At 40.5% G+C, this 13,309-nt stretch overlaps 1 long non-coding RNA gene across 1 annotated transcript; it reads right to left on the bottom strand.

Annotated features, from left to right (window-relative positions):
- Positions 1-2,603: 2,603 nt before the first annotated feature.
- On the bottom strand, positions 2,604-10,693 carry LOC110949671 (uncharacterized). Its single transcript, XR_002595595.2, has 3 exons — positions 10,616-10,693; positions 10,196-10,246; positions 2,604-2,704 (listed from the first exon to the last, which is right to left on the bottom strand). It is a non-coding gene; the product is annotated as an uncharacterized LOC110949671 (long non-coding RNA).
- Positions 10,694-13,309: the final 2,616 nt, after the last annotated feature.

Below are 13,309 nucleotides of genomic sequence, written 5' to 3'. Positions count from 1 at the left end.
GTTGAGTGGCTCATGTCGGCTGTCTGTCTGTAAGCAGGACTGTCCACAGAGACACAGTCACCACAGGCCACAGTGAGGCTGGAGTCTGGTGCAGCAGTAAACCTGTGGCACCAGGACACTTCTTGATATGTCCTGAAGAGAAACACACACACAGATTACACTCAGTCTCCTTCATCAACAGTGATGCTGCTGATACTAAACTCTGTACTTCAGTCACAGCTGTAACACATTTTATTCATTTAATTAAAAAAGCAAAGTTTTACTTTCAGACCACTTCAGACTTTTAGTTCATCTGACTTAAGATGTTGAGTTGAATGAAAGCTCTGTTGAGAGTTCATTGAAGTTTAACAACATTACCAGACTTCCTAGTAATTTCAGTTTGAGAGTCAAAAGAAAGAGACCCTTGTTTTTGTAGTCTGAAGAAATGAACAAATGTTAAAATAAATGATAGTTGTGTAAACTGCAGTGGAGTCCAGTCCTTAAACTCTTGCAGTCATTGGGACAATGAGTTGCCACCGCGACTGTTCTTCATGTGTAGAAGTTACTCAGTTAAACTCTGTGCAAATGTAGATGTTCACAAATGATGTTTGACAGCTGACTGAAAAGTTGTTGATTCCACTAAATATTGTGAATTTCTTGAATTTGCTTCCTTTAGCATTTTTAAGACAGCAAAGATCCCTATATTGTGAAGCCGAATCAATGTTTTAAGTTTTATAGTTCCAAAGCTGTACTGTAATACAGTAAAATACTGTACAGTCTGCAGTGTGAACTGAATATACATTCTGTAAATTAGGGAACACTGATATCAGATTGGGGCTGCACAGTGGCGCAATGGTCAGTACTTTCACCTTGCAGCGAGAAGATCCTCTGTTTGCGTCCCAGCCTTCCTGGGATCTTTCTGCATGGAGTTTGCATGTTCTTCCTGTGCATGTGTGGGTTTTCTCCGGGTTCCCCAGCTTCCTCCCACAGTCCAAAAAACATGCTGAGGATGATTGATTATTCTAAATTGTCTGCAGGTGTGAAGGTGAGTGTGATTATTTGTCTGTATATGTAGCCCTTTGATCGACTGGTGACCTGTCCAGGGTGTCCCCTGTCTTCGCCCGAGTCAGCTGAGATATACTCCAGCATCTCCGTGACCCCTAATGAGGATTCAGCGGTTTATAAATAATGGATGGATGGATGGATGTTATCAGATTATTTTGATTCTTTATTCTTGAAGAGTAAAAATGATCCCACTGACATGAATTTTAGATGGTTTTAAGTTTGTAATATAATGTCCAAAAGTAGTGAAAGATCATTCTCCTCTCAACTGCATCATGCACCAATCAGCCTCAACGTTCTGACCACTGAAGTGAATAACATCGATCATCTTGTTTTAATGTAACGTTCTGCTGGGAAACCTTGAGTCCTGATATTCATGTGGATGTTTGACATGTACCATCCCTAAACACTGCAGGTCAAGAAACCCCCAACCCACGTGGCAACATCAGTCCCTGATGCCAGTTACAACCCTCAGACAATGCACCCCGACAAACCATAAAAACTGCTCATTAGTGACCTGGGGAACATTACAATGCTAAGATGTTCACTCAGGTTTCACACTCCCCAGATTCAAATCTTACTGAGCGTCTGTGGGATGTTCCAGGACCAGCCTGATCTAGGTAAGTCCAACCCTGCAACCCACAGAATTCACAACCACTATCCCTGGAGGTCCTGAGTCCATGAACCACTGAGTCAGAGGAGTTTTAGCAGCATAAAGGAGACCAAAACAATTATTTGACAGGTGGTCATGATGTTATATCTGACTGGTGTATGTGCTTTCTCAAGTTCTACATAAAAGTATCCACACCAAAACCAGAAGCTTGATGGAAAGTAAACAGGAAAATACTGTATATGTTGCTGTGCATTTTCTACTACTTGAAATTACTAATCTGTTGCACAGTGGCTTGGTGGTTAGCACTGTCGCTTTGCAGCTAGAAGATCCCCAATTTGTGTCCTGAAATAGTTTTGCATGTTCTCCTTTTACATGTGTGGGTTTTCTCCAGGTTATCCAGCTTCCTCCCACAGTCCAAAAACATGCTGAGGTTAATTGGTGATTCTAAATTGTCTGAAGGTGAGTGCGATTGTTTGTCTCTATATGTAGTCCTGTGATAGACTGGTGACCTGTCCAGGGGTCTCCTGTCTTCACCCTCTGTCAGCTGGGATAGACTCCAGCCCCCCCTGACCCTATCTATTGATAATGGATGGATCTGCATTTTATCTTAGTACAGAATAGAAATTCTACTCACGTTTTCCTTTTCTTATGCTGTAGTCGATGATGATTAGCTTCTCTTCAAGCCTACCCTTTCTCGTCAGTTTGCACGTGTAGTTGGTGATCACTTTCTTGTACGTCTCTCTGTGGTTTGGGAGCAAGACTTTGCACTGGTCATGGGGTTCTGGTTCCAGCTTTTCGTTGTCCCATCCCCAGAATTCACAGCTGTAGGGTGGAGAGCCTGTACAGTTTGCATACTTGCACTCCAACCTTCCAAAGGATCAAATAATGGGATTAATGTTAGACTCACTGATTTGTTGTCAAACCTACAGCAAATTCACCATGATTGTTGCATTCATGAAGATACTGGAAGACTGAACCTGAGGCTGGTTTTGTTCTTTAAGCAAGCTTCAAAAATGCCGAAATCTCCTTGCTTTTTGGCAGAGGTTGAGCCTGCAATCAAATGTCAGGTAGTTTGTATAAAGCATGTGGTCAGCATTAGAGGATGCTCTTCAGATGTTTATGCACAGTTTCATTTCTTTTAACACTTAAGAAAACTGAAGATTTTAAGTTGGATGTTTTTATGGATGTCTGGTTATACATCATAAATATCTCAAGACAAAAGGTCACATAGCTCTGTAAGGCAGCACTTAGCTCTCACCCTGTACTGTAGAGCCATGCACATTTAATACTTCTGTTTTATCCCTCTTCTCCCTTTAAAAAAAATCACTCACTACTGCATGATGAGCAGAAAGGCCCCTCAACAGCAGCTTCTCTCCAGGAGTTCAATGACAGTGTTGATGCCACTCTCATCACTCATGTGTGTTATTACGCTTTTACTTATTTACACAGTTTGACGAGCTTGGTATTAGCAGGGATCTGGTCTTTTGTTATTACTGCACACTTGAAGTACTGTCTGATCTGTCCTGTGTTTGACAAACACAGCTCATGTACAGCATCTCTCTCTGTCACCTTATTAGTTTGTCTGAAGAAAACCATGAGGATCATTAAAGTCTAAGTGACCGAGGTCTGAATGACAGAATGCTGTCACTTCAACAGACTAAAGCAGCAGCTTTGTATTCCATCTGAAAAGAGGTACTGTCTGTCTGACAGTATGTTCATATGTTAGCTGCTCTGGTTTTACAGTTTAACAATTTCATTGAGCAGACACTTGAATCCATCTGAGAGTAGATATAACATCAGCAAGGATCTAGTCAGGAGAAAAACCTGGATAAGAGTCATAAACCAAGTTCAAGTGTGACTATAGGACCGTGGTGTCAACAAATGTTGCCTTCGTTTTGTCTTCAGTTAAACTGAAGAATTCCCAAACAGCGGAGGTCTTCAGCATCTTGTCTTGTGTTTATGCAACGAAGTGAAGCGTGATGTCAGAGTCGGCAGCCACCTGGCCATTCGGGTGGTGTTTACAAACACAAATGGAGGAGCCGAAATGAGCCGAAGAATACGGCGGGATGAGCCGAAGTGGGCCAAAGGCGCAAGGAAGAGGCGAATATTTGGATACCAAAATTAATATCCGGATAGTGCCGTAACGAACAAATATTCGGATATTCGGGATATTCGGGTCCAGCCCTAGTGCAAAGGTGTTCAGTGAAGAGCTGGTTTTTAGTCTTTTCTTGAAGCCTGAGAGAGACTCTGCAGATTGAACAGAGTTTGGGAACTCATTCCACAACCGGGAAACCACAGGAGAAGAGTCCAGCTATGGACCGGCCCTGTTGTGGTGGTTGTATCAGGAGCCTTTTGTTGGCTGAGTGTAGTGAGCATAAGGGAGTGTAGAGCTGAATGAGAGAGTTCAGGTAGGAGGGAGATGTTTTCATTGTAGTTTTGAATGCAAGTGTTTTTAATTTTATGCAAGCAGCAACTGGAAGCCAGTGAAGCAATCTGAACAGTGGGATGGCATGCTGTTTTTGGCTGGTTGAAAACCAGACGTGCTGCTGTGTTCTGGATCATCTGCAGAGGTTTGACTGTGCATGCAGCGGGGCCTTAGACAAAGGAGTTGCAGTAGCTGATGCATGATATTATGAACTTTTATTTCATTTTTCTTCAATGTCTTTGTTGGTTTGACTTCTGGTCTTTGTCTTGTCCTAGCCTGTGATGCTCTGTCTTTCTCTCAGTGTTCATTGTCAGTCAGTTCACCTGCCTGTGTTCCTCACTTTATCACTGCAAATCTCTATGTGTCTCATATTGTTTGTTAAAGTGTACCTTAATGCGCTTTAGCTGCCTCCATCTCTGCCTTTGGGAATCATTCTGACTTACAAATAACACATGCATGTATACCTGCAGCCCTGTGACAGACTGTTACCTGTCCAGGTGTCCCGTTTTCACTCTAAGTCGGCTGGGATAGACTCCAGCCCCTCATGACCCTAATGAGGATTAAGTGGTATATAGATAATAGATGGATGGATGTATACCGATAACTACACTGAAACTACAGAACCACTCCTCTACATTATAACTCCCAGTTTCACCCCTGAGCCTCAGATCTCTGTCCTCACTACAGAGGTCTGAGATCTGCACTTGTGTGTCACTAACTTCACATTTCATTCTGCATTTTCATGGCTACGTAGTTCAGTTCTCATCAGGGTACAACAGCAGAGTAAGCTGTGCTGCACACCTAACCTGCTCCTGAGCCGGTTATGATTGAGATAACAGAACGCAACACTGCCTACTGACTAGCCAGTCCTCTTGGAAAATGGCGTATAAGCAGAAGATCCAGTGGAGCTCAGTGTGCAAACAATGAGAGGGGTAAGCTTTCTGGTCCATCGAAACTCTTCATCTTTACAAGATAGGAAAACATATAGGCCAATTAGGCTACGTTCACACTGCAGGCTAAAGTGACCCAAATCCGATTTTTTTGCCCCTATGCGACCTGTATCTGATCTTTTCATGACAGTCTGAACGACACAGATCCGATTTTTTCAAATGCGACCCAGGCCACTTGGATATGTGGTCCTAATTCCGATACATATCGGATCTTTTGCCATGCGACTTCAGTCTGAACAGCCAGGTCACATTTATCCAACCTATACGTCATTGGTACACGACAAACGTCACTATTCTGCGTTCAAGCAAAACACATCTTCGGGCAGCCGAAGACGTGTGTCTTGCCTTGAGTGTTAAAAATAGGCGCTCACATATGTACGTGAAGGTCGCCCTTGTCATTCGAAAATTCTGAATGAAGTCCGCATCTGTGAAGCCTCTCACATCACTATCCCAACCACTCCTGGCTGCGACTCCGCACCCACACAGTTCTCTGGACAGACGTTGCAGCCACTGCCCCACAAAACGCCAGGGCCAAAATCCTGGCTCTCTTCCTTCTTGACCTTTTCCTTAAAAACGATTAAGTTTTAAATATGCTGGCTCCGGCTGGACAACAACTTCAAAATGGCCATACATGCTCTGCTGTTAGTGTCCATGTTTACTTCCGTAAACACTGAACACGCTCTCTGCGTGTGTCGTTGTTATATCCTCTTCTGCCCATGCGGGACACTTTTGGGTCGTGTGAGGTTCACACAGGAGATCACATACAAGTCGCATTTAATTGGAAATGTGAACGAACTTGCAAAATAATCGGATTTCACAAAAATATCGGAATTGAGCATTAAGCCCTGCAGTCTGAACGTAGCCTAAGTCTCTCATAGCCAGAACATTCTGCATTACAAGAAGGTCTGTTTACACTTTATTATCATTCTGCTATGGGTAAAAAAATGCACAGGAAAAATAGTGGTGGAAATTTGGTGGAACATTTGCGTGCAGGGAGGTGTATTTTTGATGAAGTACTACTGCTAATTTACCAAAAAATAAATAAATGTGCACAAGACATCCATCCATCCTCTATACACCACTTTATCCTCATTAGGGTTGCGGGGGGTGCTGGAGCCTATCCTCCCAGCTGACTCAGGCGAAGGCAGGAGACACCCTGGACAGGTCACCTGTCTGTCGCAGGGCTACATATACAGACAAACAATCACGCTCACATTCACACCTACGGGCAATTTAGAGTGATCAATTAACCTCAGCATATTTTTGGACTGTGGGAGGAAGCCGGAGTACCCAGAGAAAACCCACGCATGCACAGGGAGAACATGCAAACTCCATGCAGAAAGATCCCAGACTGGGATTTGAACCAGAGATCTTCTTGCTGCAAGGCGACAGTGCTAAGCACTACCCCATTGTGTAACCCCTGCACAGTGGCACCCCTGCACAGGACAACTTTTTGCAAAATTTGAAATTTTCAGGCTTTTGGTGATTATGATCTGTTTATAAGCTAGTAGATTGTATGCAGTGGAAATCCCAGTCTTCTGCCCTTCATTTATTTTTTCCTGTATAATATAAAGAGTTTCAAAGCATTTGTTCTAAAGGCCTTGAATTAGAAGACTATAATAACATAAGAGAGACTGATTAAATCACTTAAAATGATTGAAGTTTCTGAGTCAGAACGCTGAATGACGTGTTTGAACTCATGAGATTTGCAGTCAGCCTAAAACAAATAGCTTGAATAATATTTATTTATTTGTTATTTCATTTCTCCCAAGACAGTTTAACAAATCCAGGGCTGCAGCTGAAAGAACAAGGCCTAAACTGTCTTACACGCAATAAGAAGAACACATGAAGAGTTCATTTGCAAAAACAGGTAACTCTGTTTTCAGAAAACAATTTTTTTTATTGTTTACTTGAGATAATAATAATAATAAAACTAGTAATTTATTTTTTCTCTATTTTGTCATGTATTTTTCTACTGAATCAAATCCACTTAACTTCAGTTTGATTGATATTATCTCAAGTAAACAATAAAAAAAAGTTTTCTGAAAAATGATCAAAACAGAGTTATCTGTTTTTGCAAATGAACTCTTTACATTCACTGAGTGGAATACACAGCTGGCAGTGACAATGACCGCAGTGATTTGACAGCTTTTCTTCCTGCTTTGGCTGCAGCATCTTTGTTGCTTTAAGCCTGTATTGTATTTCTGAATTTTTCTTATTAGTTTAGCAATGTAGTTTGTTGTTGATATGAAAAGTATACAGCTCTGGGCGTGTCCACATTGCTGCTTTAATGTTATCACATTCATAGCTGGTTTCTGAAACACTGTGATCACTGAACAAGTTGTTAACAAATTGGTAGGTTTAGTGAAGCCAGATAAAGAAAATAAGATCTGGGATGTGTTTAACTTGCTTCATAGTGCAGGCCTTAAGTTTTTAAACTTGTATTTTAGGGCTGCACGACATATTGGAAAAATTCTTGTTATTGCAATAATGGTAAGTGTGATATCCGAGCCCGGTCTCACGGGGATTCGTGAAACTGTCACGTAAGTTTTAGTTTCGGTTTCGTGCGCACCAACACGATTTCATCATGTTTTTCGTGCCGCTCACCACGAAATGTTTTTCGCTGTGGTAATCACATCTGAAAGTGGTTTATACCGGTGGATTCATGACGATCTAAGCTGTCCATCGGCGTATACTGCTTGTGTGATCGCGTTTGCGGCCGCCGGCCGCCGGACATTCTTGAAATTCCTATGCAAATTGGTAAGTGTAGCACCGGCTTATGGTTAGGTTATGGTTAGGATTATGGTTAGGGTTATGTTTAGGGACGATGTCATGCAAAATATAGCGTTGGATTCGCCACGGTTTTACATTAAAAATATAATATAGCCATTCTTTTGAAATACGTTCTGAGTGACACGAAAAGTCCGCCGTTTAAAATACATTGGTGTGCATTTCGTGGTGAGCGGCACGAAAAACATGACGAAATCGTGTTGGTGCGCACGAAACCGAAACTAAAACTTACGTGACAGTTTCACGAATCCCCGTGAGACCGGGTTGGATATCCATATTGCAAAGTCGTGCCATAATTTTATGATTATTTAGATAAATCATGCTTTTTGCATTCATAGACATTTTCTTGTGACCAATTGAGTGTGACCTTAAACCCCTCCTCCCCGAATAGCACTTTAGCTATTGGCTAGAGCGAGCCTCGTGCTCCCAGCGGAAAGGGAAAGCGCCACAACACAACATGGCAGGACACGAGAAAGACGACTGTAACGAACAACTTGTGCCTAAAAAACACCACACTTTCAAAATTTGGGAGTGCTAAGGCTTTAGAAGACAGGACGAGTCACAGACGCAAGTACTTTGCAAGTCATGCTGAAAACTTGTGGCTACGTCACGAGGAAACACTACAAATCTGCACAGCCACCTCAAACACAACCACGAGGAACTGTATGCAGTTTTCCTACAATCTAAAACACCACGAGCTACTCCGATGAAGGCAGACAAACGAAACGCAAGCACACAGACAACAATTGGTGAAAGTTTTTCTTCTGTTACATCGTATGAAAAACTTCCAAGCGCCACCAAGGTTTAACTGCGGCCATTACACGTTATATCGTGAAATGCACACTCTCTGTTAATGTCATGTGCAAAGAAGGTTTTTTGGATATGCTGAAAGAATTCGACCGCAGATACCAAGTGCCATCACGGAACTATTTTTCCCAAGTCGCCATTCCGCAGATGTATGAGGCATGCTTGGGGTCTGTAAAAGCGGAGCTTAAAACATGGATTTCTTTGCAAGCACCACAGATTTATGGTCCAGTCGTACTACTGCGCCCTACATGAGTTTTACTATTCACTTTCTCACAAACGACTTTGAACTCAAAACACGCTGCCTAGAAGTCTCCTACTTTCTGGACTCCCACACTGGTGAAAATATAGCGGCTGCACTGTGGGATGTGTTGACGAACTGGTGGTTGCAAGAAGAGAAACAAGTGGCTATCACAACGGACAACGGCATTAATATCCAATATCGCAATATTAATATCGCAGTTCTTGACACCCATATCGCATATTGCACATATTTCCAGTATCGTGCTGCCCTATTGTATTTCAGTTCCAAGCAATGCTAACTCAAGTGGCATCATGATAAAACTATTTATTTTCATCATAGGGCTGAACAAGGTGTGGAAGCACTCTGATATGTCCAAATGGCAGACTTCTCCTTTAAACTAGACTAATCACTTCCTGGCTTTTCTGAGCTCAGACGTGGCTTTATTTAGATCATTTATATGATGTCATTAATGGATCAGTTTAACTCTTAAAGGAGAATTTCCCAAAATGTTGAAGTAACAGAATAGCTCCCTTATATCAGAGGTAGACGGTGTCATGTTGACTAAAATCAAATTCCAATTTGAACCAAGTCAATCACAAAAGAACAACAGTAAAAAACAAACATGAGTGTAAGGACTCAGAGTGGAACAGAGCCATAGGCTACCAGTGATATAATCCAAACTCTCAGATCTGATTAAGGCTGGTTCTGCTGATTGATGAGCTTGTTACAGAAGCAACAGTAGCCACTAAAACACTGTTAGCATCTTCCTGAATCTCAGAGCAGTAACCTCAACCGCCCAACGCTTCTTTCTTGACCTCTGTGATCATACATTTTACATGATGATACAGTACAGCCATGGCCATAAGTTTGGACACAAGTACCATGACGCTTGTGAATCTTAGAAAATACCACAAAATTGTCACTTACAATACAGTACACAACTCCTGAGAACTATATTAAGTTTCATATTTTAAAAAAAAAACATCAAAAGGGTTTGGTGTCATTTTGTTATTCTTACCAAATTCGGTTGTGAAAGTACTGCATTTTTTTTGTTATTTTCTTCTAATATTATGTTTTGGGAACAAAGTTGTTCCAATTGTTGGAATTTATTGATAATATTATATCCCTTGTTGATTTGTTGACTAATTAAACTGGTGCTGTCAAAAAATATTAGTTATGTTCTGTAATAGACATCAAAACAGACATAGTAAGTCATGCTGTGTCCAAACTTATGGCCATGGCTGTACGTTTAAACAGACAAAATTGATTGCTTAATTATGGCATTTTTAAAACTAAAACCTTCATTCTGTTCTTTGAAGTGAACTTACCAATGAAGAGGAAGAGGAGAGACACAGAGATGTGCATTTTCCTGATCTGATCTGATGTTTGACAGAAAACACAAAGAAGAAAGTTAAGCTGTTGATCATTTTGCAGACTATATTAAAAATGTCAAATGACACTTGATACAAATCGTGCAAGCCTGTTCATTATGGCAAATGAATACATTTACATCTTGAGATCATGCAAATTGATTTTGATGTCCTTTTTGCAGAAAGAACAATTCATAAGCTTGTGAACACCATCAAAGTATTACATGAGCCAGCATGTACTTCACTAGTATGACCACAGTATTCGTCATCATAACATCACGGAACATGCAACTAAACAAACATCAACAGGTTTCTCTTCAAGTATTTGCAAAGTATATAAACATAACTGCAAAAAGCCAACATATTGCAGCGTCTTACCAGTGATCTTCCTTGTGATCTTTGCTGCTCTGACCCACAACAGTGGAAGACAGTAATGACACAATCAGTGATTTTCTGGGCTGGGCGTAAAGAGAGCAGCAGCTGGAATGGAGTTGGGTTGAAGATCATCTTAAAGTGCAGCTGTCCTGTACGGTGCAGACCATCTCTGTCAGGAATGGAAAGTTTATAAAATTTTGCATGTCTGACTCATTTTCCTCCCATTGTACGTTATCTGTGATATAATAACTAGACGTATGGATATATGTTTGTGATACATTTAGCAGAGGTTTAAACAAAATTATGTTGGGATGGGATTTGCCATCATTTAACACATTGCCCATCTGGATTTCAGAATGGTAAATTCTGCATCAACCAACGCAGAGTGCCATCAAACAGCTTGCTGTAATTTTAATCATCACTAGCTGAGCTAATAATGTAATTGAACCTAAAGCTCAGCTATTGAATGAAATGATATTTTCTAATGCAGATATGAATCTTTTGGACTGATTTAACAGATCCAACAGAATTTGATCCACTGGGTCTAAATGTATTTGGAAAGTCTAGAAGAGTGGTAGAATTAAATTATGTATATGACATGTAACATACACTCACTGGCCACTTTATTAGGTACATATGTTCAGTTACTTGTAAACACAAATCATTCCATCCATCCATCCATCCATCCATTTTCTATACATCGCTTAATCCTTATGAGGATCTCTGGAGTCTATCCCAGCTGACTGAGGATGAAGACAGGAGACACCTGGACAGGTAACAGTCTATCACAGGGTTACACACAGAGACAAACAATCACACTCACATTCACACCTACGGGCACAACACAAATCATAGTAATCAATAATTAGCCAATCACATGGCAGCAACTCAACGCATTTAGACATGTAGATGTGGTCAAGATGACTTCAGTTAGTTCAAAAGGCAACAGCACGTCTCATCTCCAACTCCTCAAAATACTAGCACACAGGTCCGGATTGGGAGTCAAATTCTGACTTTTTGGACCAGACCAGCCCACCTGTGCAATCTACTATTATTATTATTATGATTATAAATATTACTATTATTATTACTATTACTACTAGGCTACTACTACTGCTATTATTATTATGTAGCACTACACTGTAGTCTTCTTTACCCATTCACACACACACACGCTTCAGACACCAGCTCATGGAGTTGATTACAATTCAGACCATAAAAAATCCTTTTTCAAACATTTTACCTGTGAAACACACATTAAGTCCATCGGGAAAAAAACAGAATATGCAGATGGAAGAATATAAATCACATTTGAATATTTTGGCAGCTTAGTTTGAACAGGTACATTTTGTCGGCGGATGCGTCCATGGAAATGACTCGAAAACACATGAGGACAAGAAAAGTCAAAGTCTTGAGTGTCGTTCAGGTCCTGTCGTCCAACCTGGTCTCACAAGGATTCGTGAAACTGTCACGTAAATTAATCTATGGTTTCGTGTGCACCAACACGATTTTCTCATGTTTTTCATGTTGCTCACAACGAAATTCACACCAATGTATTTCAAGCGGAGGACTTTTCGTGCCACTCAGAGCGTATTTCAAACGAATATTTTTAATGTAAAAGCGTTGCGAATCCCACGCTATATTTTGCATTACACTGTCCCATATTTACAATGTGATGCCTTTATTTTTGCTGCAGGATTTGGGTATTTGAGATTAAAAAACGTTAGTGTTTGTTTGTTTGCAAACGGGTTTGATTTTGTTTTCATATCTGAATCTTAATCACACCTGAATAGAACGTTTAATTAATCAAATATTCCTCGTGTGTCATGTTTCTCCTCGGTCAGATTTAAGCGAGTTATGTAGGGCATTTTGAATGGGTATATTATATTTTTAATGTAAAAGCGTTGCGAATCCAATGCTATATTTTGCATTACATCGTCCCATATTTATAATGTAATGCAGGGGTCGGCAATTAGATGTGGCTTTGGGCCAAAATTTGTGTAAACATCATTTGGCCGTTTGACTGAAGGGCCGGTGTGCTGGTATTTATTAAATAATTTTGTATAGTGGGTATCTGATGCCCATATAGCTCAGCAGGTTAAGCAGGTGACTCATGTACAGGAGCTGGTCTCTGACGTGGGTTTGATTCCGGTCTGCTGTATTATAATATTAGGGAAATTTTTCATACACAAATGCAGATTTCTAAAATGTAAACCTACTTTTAATATGTTTCATAAAGAAATATCTCTATTCTTCTCATCACTGAAACATATGAAAAAACGGACTGCTGTAAAACTTTTTAACATGATTGAAGATATCAAACTCATGGACAACCCCTAACCCATTGGACATTCATGCGGACAGACTCCTGTTTCAATTTAAAAAAACAAACAAAAAAAAACAAAACATGCAGCACTTCGGCACCTTTCTTGTTCGGTGGTGTCTGTGTAAAACAATGCCCAACATGCAAACAGCACACCTAGCACCATGAAGCACAAAATGCAGGTGTAAATCAATGGGGTGCTGAACGTAGTTATATTCATAGCGGAAATAATAGATAATAATAATAATAATAATAGGTAATAGAATATTCTGAAATTAAGCTCGACTGTAGACAGGTATTTTGCAAACACTGTAAACACACACACACACACACACACACACACTAATATATGTTAGAGGAGCAGATAATAGCAG

The sequence above is a fragment of the Acanthochromis polyacanthus genome, chromosome 13, assembly GCF_021347895.1.
Source record: "Acanthochromis polyacanthus isolate Apoly-LR-REF ecotype Palm Island chromosome 13, KAUST_Apoly_ChrSc, whole genome shotgun sequence".
In the NCBI taxonomy this organism is placed as follows: Eukaryota; Metazoa; Chordata; class Actinopteri; family Pomacentridae; genus Acanthochromis; species Acanthochromis polyacanthus.
The sequence above is the reverse complement of the archived record's forward strand: the minus strand, read 5'-3'. Positions and strand labels throughout refer to the sequence as shown.